The sequence below is a fragment of the Brachyhypopomus gauderio genome, chromosome 3, assembly GCF_052324685.1.
Source record: "Brachyhypopomus gauderio isolate BG-103 chromosome 3, BGAUD_0.2, whole genome shotgun sequence".
Classification (NCBI taxonomy): Eukaryota; Metazoa; Chordata; class Actinopteri; order Gymnotiformes; family Hypopomidae; genus Brachyhypopomus; species Brachyhypopomus gauderio.
The window spans coordinates 10,637,466-10,649,652 of NC_135213.1; the positions used below are offsets into that span (position 1 = coordinate 10,637,466).

Here is a 12,187-nt window from a genome sequence, read left to right on the forward strand (position 1 = left end):
CCCACCTCTCCAGCCCCGCCCTCTGTGCCCCCACAGACCTGTGCTGTGGCAGCTACGCAGGAGGCCTGTGGACATACTCTCTCTCTCTCTCTCTTTCTCTCTCTCTCTCTCTCTCTCTCTCTCTCCCACCACTCCTTCTTTCCTCTTCCTCACTTTCTCTCCCTCTCTTGTCCTATCTCTCTCTCTGGAGCGCTCACAGCGTTGGCCACTGCACTCTACCCAGTGGCCAGTGGCAAACACCTTGGTCTGCCCTGCCTGCCCATGAAGCAGTGGCAGTGTGTGGGGGCGTGGCCTTCACTGGGTTTACGCCCACCCCTTCCCCCCCGCAAGGCAGTCTGCAGTGAAGCACACGCCTCCATTCATTAGTATTCCACTGGTTCACGTAAAAAAAAAAGAAAGGCGAGCACAGATCAGAGTAATTAATAACCGCAGGGCCTAAACGCCTCACAGCTCTGATGAAAGGGAACGTCCATCTCCAGCACCAAGATGCCCCGAATGGGGGATGACCACGGCGTTTTACGGCCCAGACGGAGCCCGTCGCCCATCCCGCTCGCCCCCCACAAATCGCCCCTCCGCCCCAACTGTCATTCCCACTGTGGTCTGATGACTCCCACGGCAAAGCGAAAGACCCGGGGAGAGAAAGAGCAGCTTTGATTCAATAAAACGCAGCCTTTAAAGGACGCGAGCGTTAAACGTCTGCCCGGGTACAGGAGCGCGGCCCGAGCCGTGACCAGGTTAATGGTCACTTGTGCGTCCAGCGCAGCTAAAGCCATAAGGGTGTGCGATGTTGCTTTCTGAGGGCCCAAAGGCGAGAAAGCGCACTCATCCTCTCTCCCTACTCTCTCCCGCAGTAATCAGACTCTTTCAAAGAACCCTCAAGAGCCTTAAATCGTTTCACAACAGAGAGAAATCTAAGGAGTAGCTCGAAACAAAGGAATAAACAGAGAAAGCGGTCGGGAGACGGGGGGGGGGGGTTCTGCTCTGGCCTGCAGTGGCACTTGTGTTCTTCAGACTCGAGCGATGAATAAATGAATGAGTGAAAAATGCAGGGCTCTCTTGTTCATTTCACGTCTGGTCTTCTCTGCAGTATAATAACTAAGGTTCCTGTCTGTTTCTCTTTTTGTGGCGGGGTAACCAACAGGGGAAAAAGAAGAAGAGAAAAAGGGAAAAGCAGCAAGCCGAGGCCAACGGTAAGTGAGCCGCAATTATGTCTGATGTTAGAGCAGATCCATCATCTGTCATGAGGGTGACACCCCAAAGATAAAAGTCCAGCTTTTTTTTCTTTATTTTTTTTCTTCGTCTTCATCCCTTTTTTTTTGTGCCTGCCTCATTTTGTATATAGTTATGCTACCCAGTGCAATATTTACACGTTAGTCTGCTTGTTATCCTCAACCTAGCCCCATGTCGAGCACTAATAACATTGAATATGCATGAACCCCCCCCCCCCCCCCCCCCAAACCCCGCTCCTCATCCCTGCCCCACCCACCAGCATTTAGCATACTGTGCGATGTATGTTTTGAGAATGAGCGAGTTTTGGGAATGTGCGAGTCCTGCTGTGGCCCGGCCCACGCCGCCATGCCTGTGGTGCCCGTGCCCCCCCCCCCCTCCCTACCCCCCCACCCTGCACCGTGTGTGCCGCTAACGTCCAGCTGTGCCTGCTGCATGCCTTCCATAACTCCATCACTTACACAAAGAAATCAGGGAATTAACATCACCCGTTTCCCTAAATTAAGGAGGTTTGCTGGTTCTTTCATTGATCCTTCACCACCTTTCATCTTTTTAACTGATCATGACTCTGATTCTATATCTATATTGTGAGATTATTGTGTAGGAGAAATGCGCAGTGATGATGTATTTGCGGTCTTTTCCGTCATGGACCCCCTTTTGAAGGCCTCTCTATCTGTTCTTTTTTTTTTCAGAACACAGAGAATATTTTCCAAACCCTTGCCTTTCACTCCCTCCGATTACAGGTGCTAATGTCATTTTAAGTCTTTAATTACTAACTTGCTTTTCTTCCCCCTCTTTTAGTTTATTACACATTTATTTATCCATGTCTGTGCAGTATACTGTGTATTTTAACAGATTCCTCTCATGAATGTTAGCTGTATCTTTAATGTTCTTGTTCATTTGCTCCTCAGTTCCTTTGTTTTGCTTACTCCAGTTCATTTTTGCTCCAACTTTGTTTATTGAATTGCAGTGGTTTCCTTTGCTCATAATACAGTTTCTCCTGTAGATGCTTCTATGTTAAAAAGTCCAGGTCTCCCATTTGTTAGTTACAGTATATAGTTCCATAGCTAGTCTTTAGCCAACCAGAGATGTCATCAGGGTAAACCTCCTTAATATACTGGCTTAACTAGCTGGCCTGGCTGCCCTTTTCCCCAGCATGAGAGCGTGGGGCTGGCCCTGTCTCTGCTCGCCCCGCCTTGCTACTGGCCCCGCCTCCAGCCCCGCCCACCGCCTCCGCCCCTGTCCACGCCTCCTCGCGGAGCTCCGGCGTGAGAGGCGGCTGAACGCAAGGCCGAGCTGGAACTTGGCTGCTGTCTCTGGCTTGGGTAGCAATTTTCGCTGGCTGTGATTAACTGCCCTTAACTGCCCTTAACTGCCCCTCCTGGCACTTCGCCTTTGCCACCGGTGCCCCGCGTTCCCCCCCTCACCCCCCTCACCCCCTCCCCCCCTCCAGCATAGAGCAGAGAGCTAACGGCAAGCCCGCGCAGCAGACGTTGTAAGCATGTCTGCTGCTACTACACGCGCCTCTACCCCTTAACAAGCGAGCCCTCTTCTTCTCAAGTTTCCATTATGTTTACTCCTCTCAAGTCTGCCTGTGTGTGTACTGTCATTTTGGTTTTGATTTCTGTTTCTCATTCTGTTTACTTCTGATATTGGTTTGCTTCTGGTTTGGCTTTTTTTTCTATCTTAAATAAATATAACAGAATATGGCAGTCCTCACTGCAATAGACTACTGCACTATTAAATGGCATAATTGAAAGCTGTCTATGGGGGGGGGACATTAATGAAATGCTATGATTAGTGATTTACATTGGTTCATTGGTTTCCATTTTATTTCCCCTCTTCTTTTTCTTTCTTTTTGTTCTGTTGGTCATTTCTCCTTCCCTCTGCTGGCTTCCTCCCCCTTCACCGGGGTCAGATCTGAGTGCCCCTAAGAAGTGTCGTGCGCGTTTTGGGCTCGATCAGCAGAATAACTGGTGTGGTCCGTGCAGGTGTGTATCTGGTGTGCCGGCAGGTAGGCTAGAGCTGGCAACAGCTGGGGAACTCGCGCACTGGTACCTTCGTCCCTCTCTCTGGCTCTCGCCAGCTCTCTGTCCCCTCCCCTTCGCTCTCCGACCTCTCACCCCACGCCGGCCCCCACGCCGGACGCAGCTTCCGCCACCCCGGGGGTGGGTCGCTAAGCGCCTGCGCTTTGGTGCGGGGGGGTTTTTTAAGGGGCTCCGATAAGAGCCGAGACCTGAACCACGTCCATAAAAGCTGGGCCTCGGGTTTCGCATAGCCAAGACAAGCAGCCAGTCTGGTCGGTGACTGGAACTAAGGATGTGTGCATACTTATGTGTGTGTGTGCGTGTGTGTGTGTGCGTGTGTGTGTGTGTGCGCTTCCTGTCAACCTGCGCCCCTCCCCCTCCCCCCCCCACACACACACACACCATACAGTTGCCATACGAATAAACAAAAAAGGGTCCAAATTGAAGGCCATCGCCAAGAAGGGGGCGTGGCTGAGAGGGGTGGGGGTTTGTCCTCTGCTGGTAAGAGTCCTTTGAGGTCCAATGCCAGTGTCCACGGCTGTCCACGCTCTAGCTACACGCCTCATTGTCCAAATGACATGTGTCCATTTGTCTTTTTTTTTTTTGTTTTCCTTCTTGTGTTTGTGTGTCTACCCTCTTTGGCTAACAGATGCAAATACCCCTAAGAAGTGTCGTGCCTTGTTCGGGCTTGAGCAACTCAATTTGTGGTGTAAACCCTGCAGGTATATTCCCAGTGGCACTCTTGGGAGGATGTAGATCATGGTGGTTATAAAAAAATTACAAAAAAAAGATGAAGATCGTTTTCCTCTCTTCACCACTTCCATCGTGAAATGTGTCTCCTTCTCCTGATCACTTCAGCTTTTTACAATTCTTTTGCCCACCCTCTATGTTTGCCAACCTGGTTCATTTCTGTTGTGTGTCTCACTGATGGATCTTATGGTAGACCTAACCAGGCAGCTAAGGACCTAGGGCAGAAGGTGGCGAGTGTAATCGGACTTACTGATTTGGCACTGTGATCGGGCTTCTGGAGTTGGTAAACACTCCCCACCAAATTCTTTTTTGTTTTTTGAAAGATATTCACTACGAGGCCAACTTTGACCACTACTCATGATTACACCAGTGTGAATGATCCATTTTCTGCCCTGTGGTGTGTCACTGCTCTTTTAAACCGTCTGGATTGGCGTTCTGTATGAACTTTGTTGTAATGTAGCCTCTTGCCTTCACTCCCCCCCCTTCCCTCTCTGATAACCCTTTACTCAGTCCCAACCTTTTGTCTTTCTGTTCTAACACAAGCAGTCTTTGAATTGGGGATATATTGATGGTAGGTATTTGTTTCTGCTAAGTAATACCCTTCTCTGTGTCACGCTTGTGCTCTTTCCACCCCACGCACCACCTCACCCCCCCCCCCCCCCTCGTCCCCAACCCCGCCCCCGCCCTCATTGTGGACGCCACGCCCCCGTCCTGTTCCATTGTGTTTCCCTTCTGTGTACCACACATGCTCCATTTTCACCCCCTTTAGCTTAAAAGTCCCGACTCAACCAAACGTTTGTTCAGAGAAGCGCGCCAGCATGATCACGTTTCGGCCTTCGCTGCTGGAAAGACTTAGATCAGCACCATTTATCCCAGCCGTGCCCCCGCTAACTGGGCAAGTAGAAGGTTGCGGTGTCTCAGCAGCCTAGAGAGAGCACGCAGAGATGCTGCGTCCCGGCCCTGCCCGCTCTCGGAGGGACAGTCAGGGTGTTGGGGATGCACTAGGAGAGCCTGTGGTAATTGTGCCCTTATTTAGGAAACGGGGGAGGTTAAAAGACCCCGTTCAGTACCATTTCCTGCAAAAAGCATCTCCTGTAATTCCCCCCGAGATGCAGAAATCAATAAGGAACAAGGGCGGATACGTAGAATCGATAGAGCTCTCGCAAAAAATGGATATCAGCTTATTTGCGTCTTTCTGACAGGCAGTTAGTGCAGTGCTGGCCCGAGCTGTTCAGCAGTGCGTGTCCAGACCGTACTCGGAGCAGTCCACCGTTTGCAAAATGAAGCTTTTTATTTTTTATGATAAACCAACACTTCAGGTCAACCCAGCACTGCTGCTGTTCGCAAGAAGAATCCACCCGATCCGTTTATCCCTTCTTTTCTGTCTCTGTCCACCCATCTGTGGTCCTGAAGAGGACGCACTGTGTCCCGTGTGCTTCGTCACAGCTGCGTACAGCTGAAAGCATGTCTTCCTCGTTCTGCATGCCCCTCGTCTCGACGGGGTAGATGTGTCTGGAACAAAATGTCTTCCTCTTCTCAAGTCCTATCCATTTCTCTTGTCTCATCCCCGTACCTCTTATATATGTCTCCCAGACAGTCTGTACCTCTGTCTTCGTCCCTCCCTCTCTCTCTCCTCTCTCTCTCTCTCCTCTCTCTCTCTCTCTCTCTCTCTCTCTCTCTCTCTCTCTCTCTCTCTCTCCTCTCTCTCTCTCTCTCTCTTGCCCGCACTTTTGTCTCAAACCTATACCCGCATATAGACCAGGCAGGGGTATAACTTAGGAAACAATCCTTACCTGGAGTTGACTAGGATGAATTCTGGCTCTTTTTTTTAATAAAAAAAAAGGTTACAGTTGTTCACTGAATTCCATCATTGATGACTCTATAGCTCCCCTGTGTCTCCTCTTATCTCCACTGTTTGTTTCTCTCTTCTCTGTCTTGCAGACCTACAGTAGTAGAGGCTGAATAGCTTAACTTGGCCTTTAGGCAGGAGAGAAAGCTGCTTCTTTCTTTCTTTCTTTCTTTCTTTTTTTTTGGGGGGGGGGGGGGGGGGTCAGGTCAGGCTAGGGCAAGGTACACACTGAGAATTTCACTCTTACATTTCTCCTCGGTTTCTCTCTCTCTTCTCCTGGTTCAAAACAGGGTATGTATCCAGTCACCTTGGAGACAAGGAAATCTCTCTCTCTCTATCTATCTCTCTCTCTCTCTCTACTCCTCTTTCTTTCTTCTCCTTCTTTCTCCCTCACACTCTCACTCAATATCTCTCTGTGTCTCTCGCGCTCTCTCCCTCTCCCCGGCCCTCTCGGCGTACTGGCTCGGCTCGGCTGCGCCGTTGCCCGTGCGGCTTGGCTGGACTGGCTGGCCGCAGGCGCCGCAGACGAGGGAGGATCCTGACCCGAGCTCAAATGCAAACATGGCGGCGTGACCTCCGCGCCGTACACTCATGCACATGTCTTAGGGGCAGGCTGAGAGGAGCGCGTCTCCTCTAACCTCTTACCTCCCCATCTGAACTCCCCCCCGAGGAACGAGTCGAGAGAGAGAGAGAGAGAGAGAGAGAGAAAGAAAAAAAGCAGAGAAGAGACATGAAAAAAGGATGGAAAAGAGAGCAGTGTAATAATTCAAGCTGATGTGTAAACCGGACGGGCTCCCTGGCGGATTGGCATTGCCGGGGCCGGGTTCTTTTGTTTAGAGTTCCTTCTGTTATCCTGGTAGGGGAAAAACAAAAGGCGCAGAGAGTTCGCCTCTTTCTCCGTGTCCCACCGAGCCTCTGGGGCAAGATGCTCTTCCTCCCCACACTCCTCGTCATCACTCCCCCCCCTGCCCGCTGTCTCTCCCGGTCTGTCCTCTGTCTCTGTCCGTCTCATCGTCCTCTGTGTCCTCCCTCCTCTGCCGTCTCCTTGCATGTGCGGTGACGGGAAAGACGTTCGAGAAGGCGTCGGCGGCCGAGAGAGGGGCGTGGCCCCTGCTCGACCGCTCGTGCCGACCTTCTCAGTGAGCAATAGCATCCAATTAGACGACCGGCCTCGCCGAAGGTGCTACTCCACACACGCCCGTGACCGAACCCGGTCCAGTCGTGCAGAGGCCCGCACACGAGTTACACACCAACCGGTGATATATGCGTGTGATCATATACCTAAGGTGTGTGTTCACGTACGCAGACGTAGACGCGTGTGCAACGTGCGTTTAAATGGGTGCTAAGGCTCTGGTGCTTCTGGGAAGTTAGAAATGATTGCAGCGATGATGTAGGTGTTAAACAAGCCCGCTCTCTGTTTGCAGGAGAAAAAAGAAGTGCATTCGCTACATTCAAGGTGAAGGCAGCTGTGTCAGTCCTCCCTCTTCAGATGGAAGCTTACTAGAGTCGCCCCCGTCCTCCCCCTCCATGGTCACCCACCTCCCCAATCTCGAAAGAGCCCAAACCACAGACTGAACAAATGCAGCCTCTATCACTGACTATGAAACCCGCCCCTCTGGTCTTGACCTCACACCACCCTCACCAACACCTCTCCATGGCCCCGCCTCGGCCCTTAGCCCTGCTGGACAACTCGGGTGCGGGCAAAACGCCCGGCTCCGCCCACAACGGCTCCTTGGACCCTTCAGACGTGTCATCGTCCCGTCCGTCAGGCTCCGCCTCCTCACAGCCCGCATCAGCGTGTCATTCCCATTCTCTGCTGTCCAGCTCCGCCCCCACGCAACCGCTTTCGCTCGTAACCAAGTCCATAGACTAGGCTAGACTAGGTTTGATTTACCAGCTTTTAGCCCCGCCCCTTCTGTCTGCTGCCTCTCTTAAGTTCTCTTCTTCTTTCGGTCTCTTTTGGTTTCCTGTGCCACATGGCTTTGAAAATTAGTTAATTCTTTTATCAAAGTTCATTGGTCAATATTTGACCTGTCATTATCTAAAAATAAATGAAATTATTATAATTATAATATTGATAATAAAAGTACAATGAGTTGTAGAGTATAGCTTTGTGAATCTGCCAAATTTTTAAGACTTTTGTTTTGCTTTTTTTTTGAGCATTCAACTGTACAACAGAAGAAAATGCTTAATTGTTATGTAGTTTGACATAGACATTTTAAAAAGACAGATATAAAAGTAGGTTAGGTGAGGATTCGGTGAGCCCTTTTCTGAAAGAATTGGTTCTCCTTCATTATTTGTATTAAATACGAGCTTGTGAACCAATCATTTTACACCTGTTCAAAACGTGGAGGGCACGAGGACCGTGGAGACACTTCTCCAACCAAGGAACAACTTTAATTGTGATGTTACTTGTTTTTGTTTAAATGTACAGAAATATTGGGGGGGGGTTACTGTGTCAATATGCATTGTTCCATTGCGTTGTCTATTTTATTTTTATTTTTGTCGTTGTTTACCTTGGGGGGAGGGTTGAGTTGGGTTGGGTAGACACAGTTGGAGTGATGTTGGGGACTGTCGAGGTGGGGTGGGGGGGGTAGGGAGGGGATTGGGGTATTCAATACAAAATGTCACAACGCTAGGACCTGTAGTATTTATTGCTTTAGAGATTGCTTGTTGTATCCTGTATGTTGTCCCTTTTCAAAATATTTTCTTTTTCTTAATACATTGTACAAATATTTTTTTTTAAATGTAAGCAACTTATATATATATATATATAAATGATCCATTTTTACGAGGAGGTTTTGAAGTTAAATTGTTTTATTGTTCTGACATTGACTTTTTTGCCGAAGACCAGAATTCCACCAAAACAGTGTAGATTCTCCAAACCAGATGTATGCACAACTTAATTTCTAGAAGCATATCTATAAGCCATTTTACAACAGAAGAAAAGAAAACTTGAAATGGGGACAGTGGGTACCATGTCTTTGCTCTTTGGGTCTCGTTTGAAATCTTTTTTATTGCACAGTCTCATCTCCACCGGACTGTAGAATTGTGTACAGATTTTCCGTGCCAAAATTTGTGATAATTTTCACTCCCCCTCTTACAAAGCTGTAGGTTTTTGTTGTCAACCATTTATTTTATTTTATTTTTCAACCATACTTTGCTGTGACGTTACATAGATTGCTATGTATGTAGTATAAATGTTGCTATAACAAATGTGTTTGGTAGCAGATTGTCAAATATTAAAATTTAAACTTAAGACGGACGTCATACTGTATAAACCCTCAAGGGCCAAATTATGTATATTAGGTTCATAAAAAACTATTAAATAACAAAAAAATACACAAACTGCCACTTTTAAGTACACTACTACATATAGGTAGATAGAAAAATAGGCATGTTGATGTTGCAAGAAGCTGTAAAAAGAAGCTACAAGAGAATCATCCATTCGGTGCCATTGTAGTTGACATGACGCGACTGTAAGCCGTCGATTTCTTCTCTGGTTTATTAAGATGCTAATGATGAATAGTTTGAATGTTTCCTTAACGGCTGTGATGTTCCTGTTCTGTTTTATGCTCTTAGCTTTTATTTTTGTTTTAGTTTTCATTTTTATTTATTTATTTTTTTTATTTTTTATTTTTTTTCCCATTATTTGAAATGGTTCCCAAACCATGTTTTTGTAATGAATAAATGTTTATGCTGTACAGTCTCTGTAGCATGCAGTTCTGTATTAATAAAAGCAACTTAGTATGTGCACTTGAGTTTGCTGTCTGTGTTGTGCTCTAGTGACTATTATCCATTTTCCAGTACGGGGTTCTTCATTACTGGTTCCACATCTTGCAGTCAGCCCAATGTCCAGCTACGTGAAAACGAAAGCATGCTGATAGTGAAACGTTTCTTTAGCCTCCTTCAGACATATGTTTTGAACAGACCCCTCTGATAAGGTAACACATTTCTCTTGTCCACTACTGGTTACACTCAGTGGGATCCAGCAAAAGTGGTTAAGTCTGTTCAGCTCATTTAAATTACTGTACCACTGAGCCAGTTGGTGTAATATCTTAATGTACTGTGTATATTTTCACTGTCAGTCTTCATTCATGTATGAATAGCTGTTGTGTGATTTACCTAGCCAAGCTAAATAATATTGAAATGCTCTTATAAATGTAACACAAAACCATTAATCTTTTAGACCCAACTATTGTTACGTTAATTTGGTGTTGATGAGTCTCCTGTGGCAGAAATGTTGAGTAATGATCACCCAGCAGACAGCAGGCATTCTGGTTTATAGTGAACCTTCTGAACACAACTTTGTTCCATACATAAAACTTTTGACAATAATAATGACAATACATTTTCAAAGTATGGCCAACAGAGCACAGCAGATTAAATGACAAATTACTTTTGTTAATTTTGTTGAAAAAGTATAAATCTACTCGGGCTCATACCTAAAAGCTCCTTTCACAGGAATGCAAACGTTGGAAAATGTCAGCCACACAGGGACCAATCAGTACGCATCTTGTGTTCTGTTCCCGCCGTCCAGCTGAATAGAGGAAACGCTATATCATAAGTGTGAACTAAAATGAATATGAAGGACCAGTGGATTGAGCACCGTGTTGTTGCCTCTGCAAGACTCCATCTCCCAAAGATGTGCACTGAGCTCCTGTATGTCCATGGATCACTCTCAAGTCTTGTTTATGGTGAGCAGAAGTGATTCGGCACGGTAAACAAGGACCATGCCAGCGAGGGCTGTGTAGGAGCTTCTGTTGCGCTTCAAGATGTCAGCTCTGCACTCCAGTGCGGTGGACTTTCAGACTCGGAGTGCATCCAGACCTCCGAGACCGTCAATACATCTCCTTTGCTCTGGAGGGTCAAGGGCCTGGCTGAATGCTGTATGGAGAGCTCTTGTTCCCTTTCACCGTGGCAACAAAGCTTTATCTGGAGCTTAAACCAACAAAAGCTTGTAATACATTTCTCTCTTGTAATAGTATTTATTTGTTCTCTTTGGGGGTTGTGTCTCTGTCTGTAAAGTAATTACAATCTCCTCCTATACACAGCTGCCCAGCAAAACTTGCGAGTGTGAATGGGCCTCTCTTCACCGCGCCACACAACATATTAAGGTTCTCTCTTGACCATGAGTGGACCATCAATTGCCCCTTTGATTTTTTTTCTAATCATTTCAGCAGTTTCCTTCCTTTTCAGTCTTTTGTGTAGTCCACATTTAAAGCTCTTGTTTGTTTGTATGTTTATTTATTTTACTAAATGAAAGAAAAGGAGTGCTGCAATGCAACAATTTCTCTGACACAAACGAGTTGACAGATTATTTTTAGTCAGTGTGTGATACTTATTTACTTATTTCTAACATCAAATCACAACATGCCTTTCAGGTCCCTGTTCCTGTAAACATTAAATCATTCTAAAAAAAAATGGTAAGGTTCATCCGTTAACTACATAAAAAATGTGCCTAATACTGATTCATAAGGACTTTATATATTTATATTTCAGAATATGATCTAAAAAAAATGTATCGAAATGTAGATTTCAGTTGCACCATGTCTTGCAAACATTCAATTGTAAATACTCTAATGATTTATAAATATAAACTCTGTCAAACAAACATTTCCAAAGGTGTTTTAGAAATGACCTTACTTCCTGTAATATTTCAATGCCTTTGAATTTTGAAAAGTGCTCCGATCAGTTAAGGGCTTTGCAGATGTGCTTTCCCACAGTATATGACCTTTCCCTTTACATACATCCTTTCTGCCAATACAAATTAGCCCATTGCTTTGTGTTTAGCTGGGTACATGAAACCTGCAGGCCATATTTCAGTTGATTTTAAAGGTGTTCGGCTATAATTTCATGTTGCTAAATGAAATGTAAGTTGTTTTTTCGAGGGAACGTAATAATCAAACATTAATTTGAACGCATTTGCTGTATCTTTTACAGCAATACGTTTGATAAAAACCTAGTAAGGCAAGAGGACTCCAACCTTTTTACATTTCGAGTGGGGACCAAAAAAAAAGAGAGAGAGAGAGAGAGCCCGAGCTAGTCTATGCCTCCAATTTACATAACTGTCTTTCAGTTTGAGCAGAGAGGTATTACTGTGGCATCAAAACACAGGGCTCAAGTTGTGGTGTGGTGTTCGGCTATCAACCGTGGCAGCTGTGACACTAGTGTAGTGGTTAATAAATCATGACCTGGTCAAGGGGGAAGTAGATCAAGCAGTGGAGGGAGTAAGGAAGAAGGGGGAAATGGCGAGGGGGGGAGGGAGGAAGAGAGAAGGAAGCAGAGGTGATCATAATGAGTGGCTTCCTACTGTCACTTCATCCAGTTATTG

At 46.4% G+C, this 12,187-nt stretch overlaps 1 long non-coding RNA gene across 1 annotated transcript; it reads left to right on the plus strand.

Moving 5' to 3' along the window:
- The first annotated feature begins 12 nt into the window (after window positions 1-12).
- On the plus strand, window positions 13-9,609 carry LOC143510268 (uncharacterized). The gene is made up of 4 exons (XR_013129937.1): window positions 13-1,190; window positions 1,920-1,970; window positions 3,146-3,218; window positions 7,278-9,609. It is a non-coding gene; the product is annotated as an uncharacterized LOC143510268 (long non-coding RNA).
- Window positions 9,610-12,187: the final 2,578 nt, after the last annotated feature.